The 14,722-nt window shown below is 40.9% G+C and overlaps 1 long non-coding RNA gene across 2 annotated transcripts; it reads right to left on the bottom strand.

Annotated features, from left to right (window-relative positions):
* Positions 1-955: 955 nt before the first annotated feature.
* On the bottom strand, positions 956-5,478 carry LOC127677386 (uncharacterized). Of its 2 annotated transcripts, none has more exons than XR_007976513.1 (3): positions 5,387-5,478; positions 1,765-1,915; positions 956-1,498 (listed from the first exon to the last, which is right to left on the bottom strand). It is a non-coding gene; the product is annotated as an uncharacterized LOC127677386 (long non-coding RNA). The 2 variants fall into 2 exon arrangements; XR_007976514.1 differs by lacking the exon at positions 5,387-5,478 and adding an exon at positions 2,049-2,144.
* Positions 5,479-14,722: the final 9,244 nt, after the last annotated feature.

Below are 14,722 nucleotides of genomic sequence, written 5' to 3'. Positions count from 1 at the left end.
GCAGAGAACAATCTAGGAGTGCTTACCTCCTCTCAAGACCAATAACAGGGAGGAGATGAGACAAGAAGGAGACACCAATAACAAAGTCAACAAAATTAACTCTGGGCAGAGTGTGCCCAGCATGCATCCACCACTCACAGAGATGGCCAGCCATTCATCCAGAATAAAACCAAACCAAATCTCTTGTGAGAGAAAGAATCAAGAAACCAGGATCTCCTCTATTGACACCCTAGCTCAATGTGGGAAAACAGGGGAAGACTCTGCTTCAGGGTTTTGTTTTGTTTTTTTCCTCGAGACTTAGGAAGGTTCCTCAGAGGGTATATCTTTCTTAATTCTAAGTTGGATCCCCAAGAGGCCTGTCTTTTTCAATCAGAACCGGATTCCTTATATAGACTTTCCTCCTGGGAGTATCAGAAAGACTCAGTCTCTTTCAGCGTCTTGGAACATGAAAGTCATTCCAGACTTTTCTGGACTCAGTGAAAGGAGTGTGGTCCTGGAACATTTGTCAAGGAGTGTCTTCTGTGCAATGTGTTCCTGGTCAGGAAAGCCCAGAGTAACACAGAGTCCTGTGAGGTATAGGAGATTCTCACTGGGGCCTCCAAAAATAAGATAATCCATATGAAAGAGATACAGACCACCACACTAATAAGCCAATTAAAAGCATAGTATCCTTTAATTTTTGGTGACCAAAAGGGGGCTAATGCCTCAAAAAGTTTCTTGGTGCCAAAGCTAAGAGGTACAGCATTTTTAAAAGCCAAAACTACAATTATATCAATGTTACATAAGGGTCATAGTAACCTTACAACATCTGTTCTGGCAGAACATAGTATTAATTTCAAACAAAACATGACAATTTGATTTATACCTTTTTCAGATATTTTAGTTTATGTTTGGTTTGTATAAACATTAATTATTTTGGTTAGTACATCTTGCTTACAGACAAGATCACCAAGACAGACATAGCTGTTTATGGGGGCAGAAGGCTAAAAAAGGCTAAAAAAATGTCTATGCAGACACAAAATGGATTCAGGAAAAGATGGTGTTACCTGAATCTCTTCAAGATCAGTATCACTGGGACAAAATCTATTGGGATTGCTTCCTTGCGTCAGTACACAGAAGCTGTGGTCCAAAGAAGGCCAAGGCTATACTTTGTGCTCATAGACAAACTTGCTAACATATCATAGGGTCTTCCAGGTGGTGCTAGATTTGAAGGCATAAAGATGTCACAGAGAGTAGCTGTAGCTTGGTGCTATGAGAGGAGAGTCCATTAGTGAAGGTGCAGCCTCAATTGTAGTAGTAACCCAAGAATTGAAGCAGTCAAGGAAAAAAGTTGAGGTTAGATCCATGTAGCTAGATCAGAGTCCCTGAAGAGAACTGAGGAGAGGCTATTGATGAAGGTACAGCCTGGTTGTTGCAGAGTATCAAGCATTTGGAGATGTCAGTATCATGGGATGACCACCAAGGACAGCAACAACTGTGGAGTAGAGCTGACTTGAACCTGTGGGACAAATGTATGCTGTGGTTGGCAAAGACAGAGAGGTGGAACTTTAAAGCCCTTTGAAGCCCAGAAGATCATGAATGCTAAAAATTTGACACTCAATGTTTTGTATATTTGGACTTTGATTTTATTTTGATTTGCTTGTGACTGGGCCCTGATTGTTCCCTTTTGGAGCAAAAAAGTATAATGCCTCCATAATATTTGCCTGTAAACAATTAAGAAAACCTATTAGACAGTTTCTTAGTGATTGATGTAGGAGGACCTACCTCAATGTGAGTGGTGCCATTCTTGTCACATGGTCCTGGGTTGTCAAAGAGAGCAGGCTGAGCAAGCCTCAGGGAGCAAGCCAGTAGCAACATTTCTCCACAGCTTTTGTTTCAGGTCTTTTCCTTCCTTCCCTTGGTGATGGACTGGTATCTGGAAGTATAAAATGAAACAAACCCTTTTCTCATAAGTTGCTTTTGGTCATGGTGTCTTGCCATACAATAGAAACCCTAATTAAGATATTTTTCTTTGTCTAAAAATGAGAAAAGCAACCCATTCTATTTACCTTGTTAGCATAAACAGAGGGTTAAGGAATTAAGAGTAGAAACAGGCTCCCAAAGTGGCAGGGTTAAGCCGTCAAACACTAACATTTCTGCAATAATCCTCAAACTAATTCTCACAGTTAAAAATGAGCCAAAAGAGCAGGTTGGGATCCTGAACTGGCCAAAAAGATAAAGGATAAAACATAACAGTTAGCTATTCCTTCCTGGCTCAAAACTGGCTAAATGCAGCAAGCTATCTCCTATCTCAAATACCACCCTGAGTTTGGGGCCGCCCAGAACAGCCTCTAACTGACTGCAAAATTAACAGTCATGAAACATGGTTAATTTCTTTTCCCATTGTTCTAAAGAGGTGAAGCACAGTCTTTGTGCCCAGAGCTCACGCCATCCTGAGCTGGATGTAAGGTTGTCTCATATTTTTAATATTGATTTTTATATATGGTGTGTGTGTGTGTGTGTGTGTGTGTGTATACTCTTACATGTAATGATACCTGTCTTACTATTTTACTATGTTGTTGCTATTAAGAGACACTGCAATCAAGTCAACTGATAGAAAAGGAATTTAATTCAGAGCTTGCTTACAATTTTAGAGCTGCATGGTAGAAAGCATGGCAGCAGGTAGACAGGCATGGTGGAGAGGGAGGGAGGGAGGGAAGGAAGGAAGAAGTGAGGGGGAGAGAGAGAGAGAGAGAGAGAGAGAGAGAGAGAGAGAGAGAGAGAGAGAGAGAGAGAGACTTGTATGGGTTTTTGAAGCCTCAAAGCCCACCTCCTCAATAACTTATCTCCAACAATGCCACATACCTCCTAATCCTCCTGATCAAAATTCAAAGTCTCTTCTGAGAGTCAAGACAGACTCTTAACTGTAAACCCTTGTAAAAATCCAAAAAAAAAAAAAAAGAAAAGAAAGAAAAAAATAAAAAGAAAAGAAATTACATACTTCCAATCTACAATGGCATAGAATATACATTATCATTCCAAAGGGGAGGTGAGGTAGTATAGTGAAAAAATGCGGAACCAAAGCAAGACTGAAACCCAAATCCTCTATATCTATGTCTGATGTCAAAGGGTTTAGGTGATCCAGACATAGTGGCACACATCTTTAATCTCAGTACTGGGGAGGCAGAGACAGATGGATCATTGAGTTAGAGTCTGGTCTAGAGTGAATTCTAGGATAGTCAAGTCTGCACAGAAGAACACTTTCTCAAAATCAAACCAAATCAAATCAAGCAATCAGTCAGTCAATCAATCAATCAATCATCAAACAAACAAACAAACAAACAAACAAACAATATAACAGAAACCTAACAACATCAACAACAAAATCAAAGCAAACTAACAAAAATGCAATAGGGGGTTAGATGATTCTTCCTTTCAACTACACTGATTGCAACATACTTCTCTCTCTTGGGCTGTTTCCACTTGCTATGTGCAACTCTCCATGAAGCTATCCCATGGCTATTGGCATCTACCGCATTTTGGGGTCTCATAATTCAGGCTTTACTTTCACAGCTTTGTCTCAGTGGTGTCCCTGGGCCTCCATATAGCTACTACTTTGTGATACACCTGGCCTCAGTGGCTCTCTTTAACCATGGAAGATGATCACAAATCTCTTTAATCTTGCATCCTTCGTGACTCTAAATCCTAATCCATCGGGTTCATGCTGCCAAGTTCTGCTTGCTTGGGCTTGAACCTGGCCCCCTCTTTTGGTTTGCTGGTTTGGTCCATTGAATAAGCTTTTCTTTGCTTGAGGAGAAGATTCCTTAGACATTTCCTTATAATATGTTAGAAGCTTAACTGGATGAGATCTTGTCCAGAGGACACCATATCCATTCCCTTTCTTTTTGAGATAGGGTTTCTCTTTGTAGCCCTGGAACATGCTTTGAAGACCTGGCTGGCCTCAAACTCAGAGATCTGCCTGCCCTGCCTCCTGGTGCTGGGTTTAAGGCATGGGCCATCACCACCAACTATCCTCTCATCTTTTTCACATTAGACTGGGCCCCAACATTAAATTTCCTGGTGCTCTTTTTTCTTCAAAACTGTATGTATTGCATTTCTTTTTGCCCTGCTTGGTCTTTTTCACTGCAGATCTGCATAAGCATGATTACTAATAATCATAAGATACAGTCAATACTAGGCTGTCTTGAGATCTCCTCTGCCAATGAAATTAGTTCAAAACTCTTCAGTGTAGCCTCGGGTAGATTCTTAGAACTAGGGCAAAAAGCAGCCACATTCTTTGCCAGAATATCACAATAGTACAGTAGCTAATATTGTTCCCCTATGAAACTACTTGAGCTGGGTTTCCATAGCACATTTCTCTCAGCATTAGTCTTCCAAGCTCCTGCTAAGATAGTCCGTTAAGCCCCACTTACAGTGTTCAACTTCTTTGTCTTTCTATCTCTCCCCCTTTCTCCCTTCTCTTACGGTCCAGTCCAGTCTGCTGGTCATGTTCACTATACTACATTCTATTTCTGGACTGGACTCTTCCAGATGCCTCTTGCTATACTCTCCCTCATATCTAAAATAACACCTTCCTTTCAATCCTACTTAAACGCAATCCTACTTTCGACTCAAACATAGACTCTAGGAGACTTCCTTTGTTTTTCCATTCATCTGCCTCACCCTCATCTAAGGCCTTCTATGCTCCTCCCTTTTCATTAAAAGTTTCTTTAATTCATGCTGGTATTTAATCCCAATTCTTGGGAGGCCAAGGCAGGTGGATCTCTGTGAGTTCAAGGGCAGCATGGTCTACAAAGCAAGTTCTAGGGCATCTAGGACTGTTAAACTGAGAAACCCTGTCTTGAACCAAAACTAAAACCAAACAATAAAAGTTTCCTTACATTTTTCTCTGGTCTCCATTTGGGAGGGCATTGGGAGTGTTGGGAGGGTCCAGAGTGGGAAGCAGCCCTACCCCTAACCTTAGGCCACTTTACCCAAGGGTCAAGGTGATTTTCTAGTTTTTTGATAAAAGTCTTATTAGATTTCATTCTCTTATAAAGATTTCCTTAAACAAGTACCAAGAACCATTAATGCAACTATTATTCTTTCTTTTGTTAACCATCTGTGGTAGTTTGAGTATGCTTGGTACTGTTAGGAGTGTAAGTGTGGCCTTGTTAGAGGAAGTGTTTAACCGTGGGAGTGGTTTTTGAAGCATAAAAGTCGGTCTTCTCCTGGTTAATAGTCAAATCAAGATGCAGAACTCTCAGCTTCTTCTGAGTCATGCATGCTGGGAAGCTGTTTTGTTACTGACCTGATTTTAATGGACTCTTAGAGTTTTATTGCTGTGAACAGACGCCATAACCAAGACAACTCTTATAAGGACAACATTTAATTGGGGTTGGCTTACAGATTCAGAGGTTCAGTTCATTATCACCAAGGCAGGAGCATGGCAGTATCTAGGCAGGCATGTGCAGGAGGAACTGAGAGTTCTACATCTTCATCTGAAGGCTGCTAGCAGAATACTGGTTTCCAGGGAGCTATAATAAGAGTCTTAAAACCCACACCCACAGTGACACACCCACTCCAACAAGGCCCTACCCACTCCAAGGAGGCCACACTTTCTGAATAGTGTCACTCCCTGGGCCAAGCATATACAAACCATCACAGACTTTGAACCTGTAAGACAGTCCCAATTAAATGCTATCCTTTATAAGAGTTGCCTTGGTCATGGTGTCTCTTTACAGCAATGGAAACCCTAACTAACACACCATCCTTTGTACTGAACTCCTACTCTAGCCAAGAAACCCACATAAGAACTAAGAGGTTGGAAAGACTGGTGAGCAGTTAAGAGCAGCAATGCTCTGAGAGAGGACATGAGTTTGGTTCCCAGCACCCACATTCAATGGCTCACAACTACTTATAACTTCTAAGGGATTCTACTCCTAACCCCTTGAGTACCTTCACTTATGTGTACAGATCCACACATTCACATAATTAAAAAATAACACTAAGGGCTAGGTGGGGTAGCAAATACCTCCAATACCAGCGATTGGAAGACAGAGGCAGGTAGATCTGTTTGAATTCCAGACTGTAACACATAGTGAGATACCATATAAAAAATAAGAAAGGAAAAAGAATTAAGAGAGGGTGTAAAAGATCTACAGATCTTCATCTTCTTTCAAAAAGATAAAACAAAGTATCAGTTTGTCTTAGTTAGGGAAAGTTTCCATTGCTATAAAGAGACACCATGGCCAAGGCAACTCTTATAAGGACATTTTATTGGGGCTGCCTTACAGCTTCAGAGATTCAGACATCATCAACATTTAGGTGCAGTACAGGAGGAACTTAGAGTTCTGCATATTCATCCAAAGGCAGACAGGAGAAGACTGGCTTCCATGGAGTTAGGAGGAGGTCCTTAAAGCTCATGCCCACAATGATACACTTACTCCAACAAGGCTACACCTACTCCAACATGGTAATACCTCCTAATAGAGCTACACCCTGTGCCAAACATTTTCAAACCATCACAGGCTGGCTTATACTTTAAAAGATTTGGTCCATTATCATCATGGCAGGAAGTATGACAGCATGCAGGCAGACATGGTACTGGGAGGAGCTGAGAGCTCTACATCTTCATGAAAGTAACCAGGAGAAGATTGTCTCACAGGAGCTAGGAGGAGGGTCTCAAACCCCACCTGCACAGTGACACTCTTCTTCCAACAAAGATGCACCTATTCAAATAAGGTCACACCTTTTAATAGTGCCATTCCCTGGGCCAAACATATTCAAACTACCACACAGTTCCAATTTTAAATTTAACTAAATAAACTATGTTGTTTATTTATTATTGTGAAGAGACACCAAGTCCATTGCAACTCTTACAAAGAAAAACGTTAAACTGGAGCTAGTTTGCAGTTTGGAGGTTTAGTCCATTATTATCATTGTGGGAAATATGGTGGTTTGCAGGCAGATTTGCTGCTGGCAAAGGAACTGAGAGTTCTTCATCTTGATCCTCAGGCAGCAGAAGGAAACTGTGTGGCACACTAGGCATTGCTTGAGCATAAGAGACCTCAAAGCCTGCCCACACAATAACCCACTTCCTCCAACAAGGCCACTCTCCTAATAGTGCCAGTCCTTATGAGCCAAGTATTCAAACACATAAGTCAGTGGAGGCCATTCCTAGCCATACCAGCATACATACATACCTTTGTGATAGACAAAGGAAAAGGCAGTGTAGTGGTTTGAATGAGAATGGCCCTCAAAAGCTCATCGATTTCAATGCGCTATTTGAAAGGATTAGAAGGATTAGGAGGTGTGGCTTTGTTGGATTAGAAAAATGAGAAGGATTAGGAAGTTTGTCACTTTGGATAGGATTTGAGGTTTCAAAAAACCTATTCAAAGCCCAAAGTATCCCACTTCCTGCTGCCTCTTGATCTGGATGTAGAAATCTGAGACACTTTTCTAGCACTATGTGAGCCACCATGCTTCCCATAATTATGATAATGAGCTAAAACCTCAGAAACTGTAAGCCAGCCCTAGTTAAAGGCTTTCTTTTATGAGAGCTACCATGGTCATGGTGCTTCTTCCTGGCAATAGAACACCAACTAAGACAGATTATTAGGTCATTAAGAAGAGAAAATTTGTTCCAGACTTTCATTTAGTTAACTTACCAAGGACTTGTGCACAGTCAAGTGTTTTGTTTATTTTTGTGGTCCCAAGTGCCATCAGGCAGAGTTTGCTGCTTGGAGATGTGTGAAAGACCCCCAAAGAGGGGAGACCCTCACTCAAATCTCAGGATAAAGCGCCACCCAAGGAATTCACAGAAGACAATTCTTGATGCAAACACACGAGGTTTATTCGGGAGAAACCAGTGCACTGGGGCCATCTTGTAACCACCTAGGGTCAGAGGGGATCGGCCCCGAGTAACTGGAGTAACTGGAGTCAGGGGTATTAAAAGGGGGAAAAACACAAGGCAAGGGGTGGAGGAAAAAATTCACAAGGCAAGGGGGGGAGGGCAAACCTTGCGCAGAACGAGGAAGTACAGAATGAGGAAGTCAGGCAATCGTTTAGGCTTAAGGAAGGTTAGAGATTATCTGGAGCAAACGTCCTTGGGGCATAGTATAGTTAAACGTTGTAAAGATAGTCACAAGGCAGTAATGCAGACGTTCTTTTTGGTTACCTAGTTCCTGAAACAGGGCGTCTCAGGATCAGTTAAGCAAATGTCGGCTATTTTCGAGGTCTGCGCTCTTTCTCAAAGTCAGGCAGCTGTTGAGTGAACATGTTGAGGCTTCTTTGCTGGGGGTCTAAAAAGCTTTACATTTTTGAGTTGGGGTTTCTCAGTGCAGCTTGTGGCAGTGTGTGCAGTCCACAGTCAATGTTTTCAGAAGTAGTGCTGTGGTGACAGTGAAGCTCTACCAGCTCCTTGGATTTGTAATGGATTTAGTTTTGAGTTCTGTTCTGGTAATTGTTTATTAAGAGATCTTTTAATCTTGGCAAGTTTTTCATTATCCTCCATTCAGTTATGTGGTCCTGGCATACAGTTTAAGAAGGTTGAGGTGGCCGGATGGTTCATTGAGTAAAAGCTTACTCTAAAAGTCTGCTAACCTATATACCCAGAAGATGCTCCTACATGTAATAAGGATACATGCTCCACTATGTTCATAGCTGCCTTATTTATAATAGCCAGAAGCTGGAAAGAGCCTAGATGTCCTTCAGCAGAGGAATGGATACAGAAACCGTGGTATATATACACAATAGAGTACTATTCAGCTATTAAAAACAAAGAATTCATGAAATTCTTAGGCAAATGGATGGAACTAGAAAGTGCCATCCTGAGCGAGGTAACCCAGTCACAAAAGAACGCACATGGTATGCTCTCACTGATAAGTGGATGTTAGCCCAAAAGCTCAAAATAAACAAGTTACAATTCACCCAGCACAGGAAGCTCAAGAAGAAGGAGGACTTAAGTGAGCATGTTTTGGTTCCTCTGAGAAAGGGAACAAAATACTCACAGGAGCAATAAAGGAGACAAAGTGTGGAACAGAGACTGAAGTAAAGGCCACCCAGAGACTGCCTACCTGGAGATTCATCTTATAATCAGTCACCAAACTCCGACACTACTATGGACAACAAGAAGTGTATATCAAAAGGAGCATGTCATTGGTTGTTTCTGGAGGGGCCCTGCTAGAGCCTTCCAAATACAGAGGCAGATGCTAGCTGTCAACCATTGGTCTGGGCGGCGTGGAGTCCCCAATGGAGGAGCTGGAGGGTGGTTCAGAGGAGCTGAAGAGGTTTACAGCCCCATGGAAAGAACAATGATGTCGGTCACCCAGACACCCCAGGACTCCCAGGGACTAAACCATCAACCAAGGGGTACACATGGTTCCAGCCAAAAATGTGGCAGAGGAATGCCTTGTTGGGCATCAGTGGGAGGAATGGTCCTTGGCCAGGTGAAGGCTCAATAGATGCCTCATCAAAGGGAAATCAAGGGGGGGAAGGTGGGAGTGGGTCAGGTGGAGGGGCATATACGTGGAGGCAGGGGGTGGGAGGAGGGGTTGGGGGTCGTTGGGGAGGGGGAAAATCAGGAAAGGCTTTACCATTGGAAATGTAAATGAAGATGATATTCATTAAAAAAAAAAAAAAAAAAAAAAAGGTCTGCTGACCTGAGTTCAAACCTCAGAATCTATGGTGAAAAAAGAGAGTTGACTCCTGAAACTTGTCTGTCCTCTGACCTACACACACACACACACACACACACACACATACAAACACACATGCATGCACATGCACATCCATGCACTTTAGAAAGGAGATGGGCTGAGCAGAGCTAAGCATGGTACTCACAACCATAATCCCAATACTTAGGAGATAGAGGAAGAAGAGTTAGGTCATCCTCTGCTACATAGTGAGTTTGAGGCTATCCTAGGCTACATGAGATCCCTATTCCCCCTAATCCTGAAAATACAAGTATAAATGTAAATCTGATGACCTCAGTACCAGGAAAACACTCTTAAATAGGAGGCAGTGAGCATGAACCATTAAGTTGTTTTGTTGTTTTGTTTTGTCTTTTTTAAACTACTTCTTAATAAGGAGCACAAATGACTCAAAGTATCCAAAGCAGAATTTATTTTCCAACCTGCAAGGTGGCCAAATATCCCTAATTGCAAATCCCTGCTCCCACTTTCCATAGGCTGAGTAGGTTGTTCTTTCCTGGTATACTCTCCAGCCTAAGTACCTCAACCTGATTCCTTTTGTTTACATTTTGTTTCCTTCCACATTCCAAGGAGACTGAGCCTTATGTAATACATATCCAGGGGGTGGAGAATCCCTCCCTGGTATTTCATGATACTGGCTTCAGCCTAGAACCGACTGTAATTTTCCACTCTAAGATAAACTAAAGTCTCCAGGGAATGAGGTAATCCTGGGGCTAGGGCCTAGTGTCTGGTAAACTTCTGACTATCTGAGGTATGTTGGTATTGGAAACACTCCATTTTTAGTTTATTTCCTACCCCTGTTAAGTTTTTAACCCCCACAGAAGTCTCACTTTAAAGAAAGAATTTTTGCAATGAATTAGTACTTTGGGCCTATCTGATCCTTGATATTGTCTCCTTTGTCCCACTCATTCACTGATGTCAAACCTGTGTCTGCTAAACTGTAATCCCTAAGCCCCTCCAAAAGACCTTTTAGTTTTTCAGTCTCAGAGCTTGAATCAATTCACAGTTTGCTAGCTGCTAGTTTAGCTAATGATTTGTATCAGTAACCTGAATCAATACATTTACTCAGTCTTTTCTTTAGCCTCCCCTCAGTTCCCAGAGGAACCAAAACAACAGATGATAGCCTAGATCTTACAAGAGCTCTTGGGTCCTAAGGAGAGATGCCAAGTGTAGACAAATGACCTTGTATTGTAGAATGTGGTCCTTGGAGGAAAACAGCAGCCATCTTTACGAGATCAGAGCCTGCATACTAGAGTCCATCTTGAGATTTAGCTTATAATTATTGAAGGTCCTTTATAGAAGGAGAGGTTAGGGAGGATGCTTAGACCCTTAACTGGATTTTCAGCCATTCCTCTTAGCCATTGGTATACACTTCTTGCCTAATGGCTCAGGGTTTTGCCTCTCTAGAAAGTGCTGGGGTATACAAGCTGGAGAAGGCTGAGTGAGGAGATTCTGTCTATGTAGCCATTGGGAAGCCATTTTCCACGCTGGGTATAAATTATTTCGTGCAGCATCTTTGGAGTCACCCATCTTTTTTTTCCAGTAACCCCCTCATTCACATTCTACACATAAGCTTAATACACTCACTTGTTCCTCCCCAGTGGGAGGTTTGATGGAATTGCACTTTGTTTTGTCATCGAGTAATTATGAATAGAGGATAAACTTTAAGTCTCCCAGTGAAGGAATTCTTGAAATAAGAGGTAAGAAATTCCCCTATGGGCAGAATGCTTAAAATCCCAAGCCACCTAGAAGATTACACAAGACCTCCTTTAGAAGAGGACTTCTTTTTTTTTTTTTTTTTTTTTTTTTGGATACAAAGGGCTTATTTATTATTATTTTTTTTAATTTTTTTTATTCGATATAATTTATTTACATTTCAAATGATTTCCCCTTTTCTAGCCCCCCCACTCCCTGAAAGTCCCGTAAGCCCCCTTCTCTTCCCCTGTCCTCCCATCCACCCCTTCCCACTTCCCCATTCTGGTTTTGCTGAATACTGTTTCACTGAGTCTTTCCAGAACCAGGGGCCACTCCTCCTTTCTAGAAGAGGACTTCTTAAACTTTTCCACTCAGGACTTTTTTTTTTTTTTTTTTTTTTTTTTTTTTGCCTGAGAAAATTTTATGTGACCTCAGGTATGCAAACATTAGTACATGTTGATGTACTGATAATAAATTACAAAGAAGTTTACTTTAAAATAAATTTCCTGCGGGCTGGAGAGATGACTCAGTGGTTAAGGGCACTGGCTGCTCTTCCAGAGGACCTTGGTTCAATTCCCAGCACCTACATGACAGCTTACGCCTATTTGCAACTCCAATTCCAGGAACTCTGATGCTCTCACACAGACATACATGCAGGTGAAATACAAATGAACTTAAAAGAAAAATAATTTTTTATAAAAGGATAATTCTTTGATACATATATAATTTGACCTCTTATTAAAGAAAGGATAATTTGTAAACTAATGAGCTGGATATGGTTTGTGGGGTTTCACTTTATTTTACTCTATTTTGAGACATGCTCATTGAATAGCTCTGCCTGGCCTACAATTCCTGATATAGACCAGGCTGGTAAATGTAGACCAGAGGTAAGGAGCTCTACCAGTCTCTACCTCCTAAGTACTAAGATTAAAGGAGTGTACCATCATGTCATGCTATTTTTACATAAAGTTTTAAATCTTGGCTGAATATTTGATACTGCAGGTTAAAGTATATCTTCAGTATATGTCAGAAATGATTAATATTTTGTAGCTGTCAGAACTGAGAATGCTATTTCTCATACACAGTGGAATACAAAATGGCAGATATTTATTTAGAGCCATTTTAGAATTGTTGGAAATTCTATTCTAGTTCCAAGTCAAAATTCTTTTTGTTTTAATCTCATGTCAGCAGCTCAAATAATAATTTTTATATAATGAACCCCCTTAATATAATCCAATCCAATAATATTTTAATATATGCTAAGGAATGCAGCCTAAAATTGTTTAAATCCTTTTTTTATTCAATATATTCTATATTTACATTTCAAATGATTTCCCCTTTCCTGGATCCCTCCTCCCTGAAAGTCCCATAAGCCCTCTTCCCTCCTACTGTTCCCCCATCCACCCTTCCCACTTCCCTGTTCTGGTATTCCCCTACACTGCTGCACTGAGCCTTTCCAGGACCAGGGGCCATACCTTTCTTCTTCTTGGGCATCATTTGATATGTGAGTTGTGTCTTGGGTATTCCAAGCTTCTAGGCTAATATCTGCTTATTAGTGAGTGCATACCATGAGTGTTCTTTTGAGACTAGGTTACCTCACTTAGGATGATATTCTCCAGTTCCATCCATTTGTCTAAGAATTTCATGAATTCATTGTTTCTAATGGCTGAATAGTACTCCATTGTGTATATATACCACATTTTCTATATCCATTCCTCCGTTGAGGGACAGCTGGGTTCTTTCCAGCTTCTGGCTATTATAAATAGGGTTTTTTTTTTTTTTTTTGCTCTTAGAGAAAAAAAATGTCTGGGGGAAAATTAAAAGTCTTTGTTTGCCATAGTTAAGCCATCATGCTTCTATAAGAATTAAAAACTCTGTTTTTACAGCAAAGACTCTGCAGATCTTAATATAGCGTAGTGTCAAACATGAGCTGAGAAGTTCCAGGCAGTATCTGAAGGCCTTTTGAAGTGTGACCACATGTACAGTGCAAAACTAGTACTCTGTATTTTCAGAACTAAGTGAGGTCATGTGATACAACCTGGCCAAAGGCTACCAGAAACCCATCGAGTTATCACACCTTTGATATTTTCCTTCCTTCCTTCTTCCCTTCCTTCCTTCCTTCCTTCCTTCCTTCCTTCCTTCCTTCCTTCCTTCCTTCCTTCTTTCCTTCTTCCTTTCTTTCCCTCCTTTCTTTTTCTTTCTTTCTTTCTTTCTTTCTTTCTTTCTTTCTTTCTTTCTTTCTCTCTTTCTCTCTCTCCCCCTTTCTCTCTTTCTTTCTTTTTTTCTCTCTTCCTTCCTTCCTTCCTTCCTTCCTTCCTTCCTTCCTTCCTTCCTTCCTTCCTTCCTTCCTTCCTTCCTTCCTTCCTCTCTCTCTTTTCCTTCTTCCTTCCTTTCTTTTCTTTTTTCTCTTTCTTTTTTCTTTTTCTCTCTTTCTTTTTCTTCCTTTTCCTCCTCCTTCATTACTCCTCCTTCTCTTTGTTACTATTTATTTATTCATTGGTTCTTCAAGACAGGGTTTCTTTGTGTTGCCCTGGCTGTCCTGGAACTCACTCTGTAGACTAGGCTGACCTCAGACTCAGAGATCTACCTGCCTGTGCTTCCCCAGTGCTGAGATTAAAGGTATTCACCACCATCACTCAGCCACCTTTGATGTTTCATACATTTGGGTTTGTTGCATATTCAGAAACTTTCTAGTATTGCTAGATTTTCCTTAATGCCCACATCCAATGATCTAAAGCCATGTAGGGTCATGACCCCCCAGATTAAGAAGTTGGGCTGCAGTACACAAATGGAATAAAAGAACATTGTACTTTATCCAAAATGACTAAGTAGGAAAGTATTTCAGGAAGAATAAGAACACCAATGAGTCATTTGCACCAGGGGCAGAGCATGTCAAGCCACTATCAACCACAGCACCAGAGGTACTTTCTTTTCCCTTTAGGGATCCCTAGTCAGGCAAATCCAGGATCCTTGATTTCAAAATGAAATTTCAGAATGAGCCAATTTCAAAATAAATTTCAAAATGAGCCAATAGAAAGCTGAGCTGGTATTTGCCAAAAGAAATTAGAATGTAAGTTTAAGTATGAGGGTAAAAGGGAAAGAGTATCCAGGGTTTTGGATTTCTCAAAGGAGAGTCTCATAGATCCTGCACTCCCTTTTAAACAACAATTTGAGGTATGATCTTGAGAATTTCTAAATTCATTGCTTAGCACAGGGTTTATAGGTTGAAGAGTTTTCTTTTATAGATAAAGTCATAATGAGTATTTATGAGTGGTACTGTGCAGATTTAGAAATGAAAGGGAAATGTAAAAAAGTCTAGGTCATAGATCATTTTG

The sequence above is a fragment of the Apodemus sylvaticus genome, chromosome 2, assembly GCF_947179515.1.
Source record: "Apodemus sylvaticus chromosome 2, mApoSyl1.1, whole genome shotgun sequence".
NCBI classification, from domain to species: Eukaryota; Metazoa; Chordata; class Mammalia; order Rodentia; family Muridae; genus Apodemus; species Apodemus sylvaticus.
The sequence above is the reverse complement of the archived record's forward strand: the minus strand, read 5'-3'. Positions and strand labels throughout refer to the sequence as shown.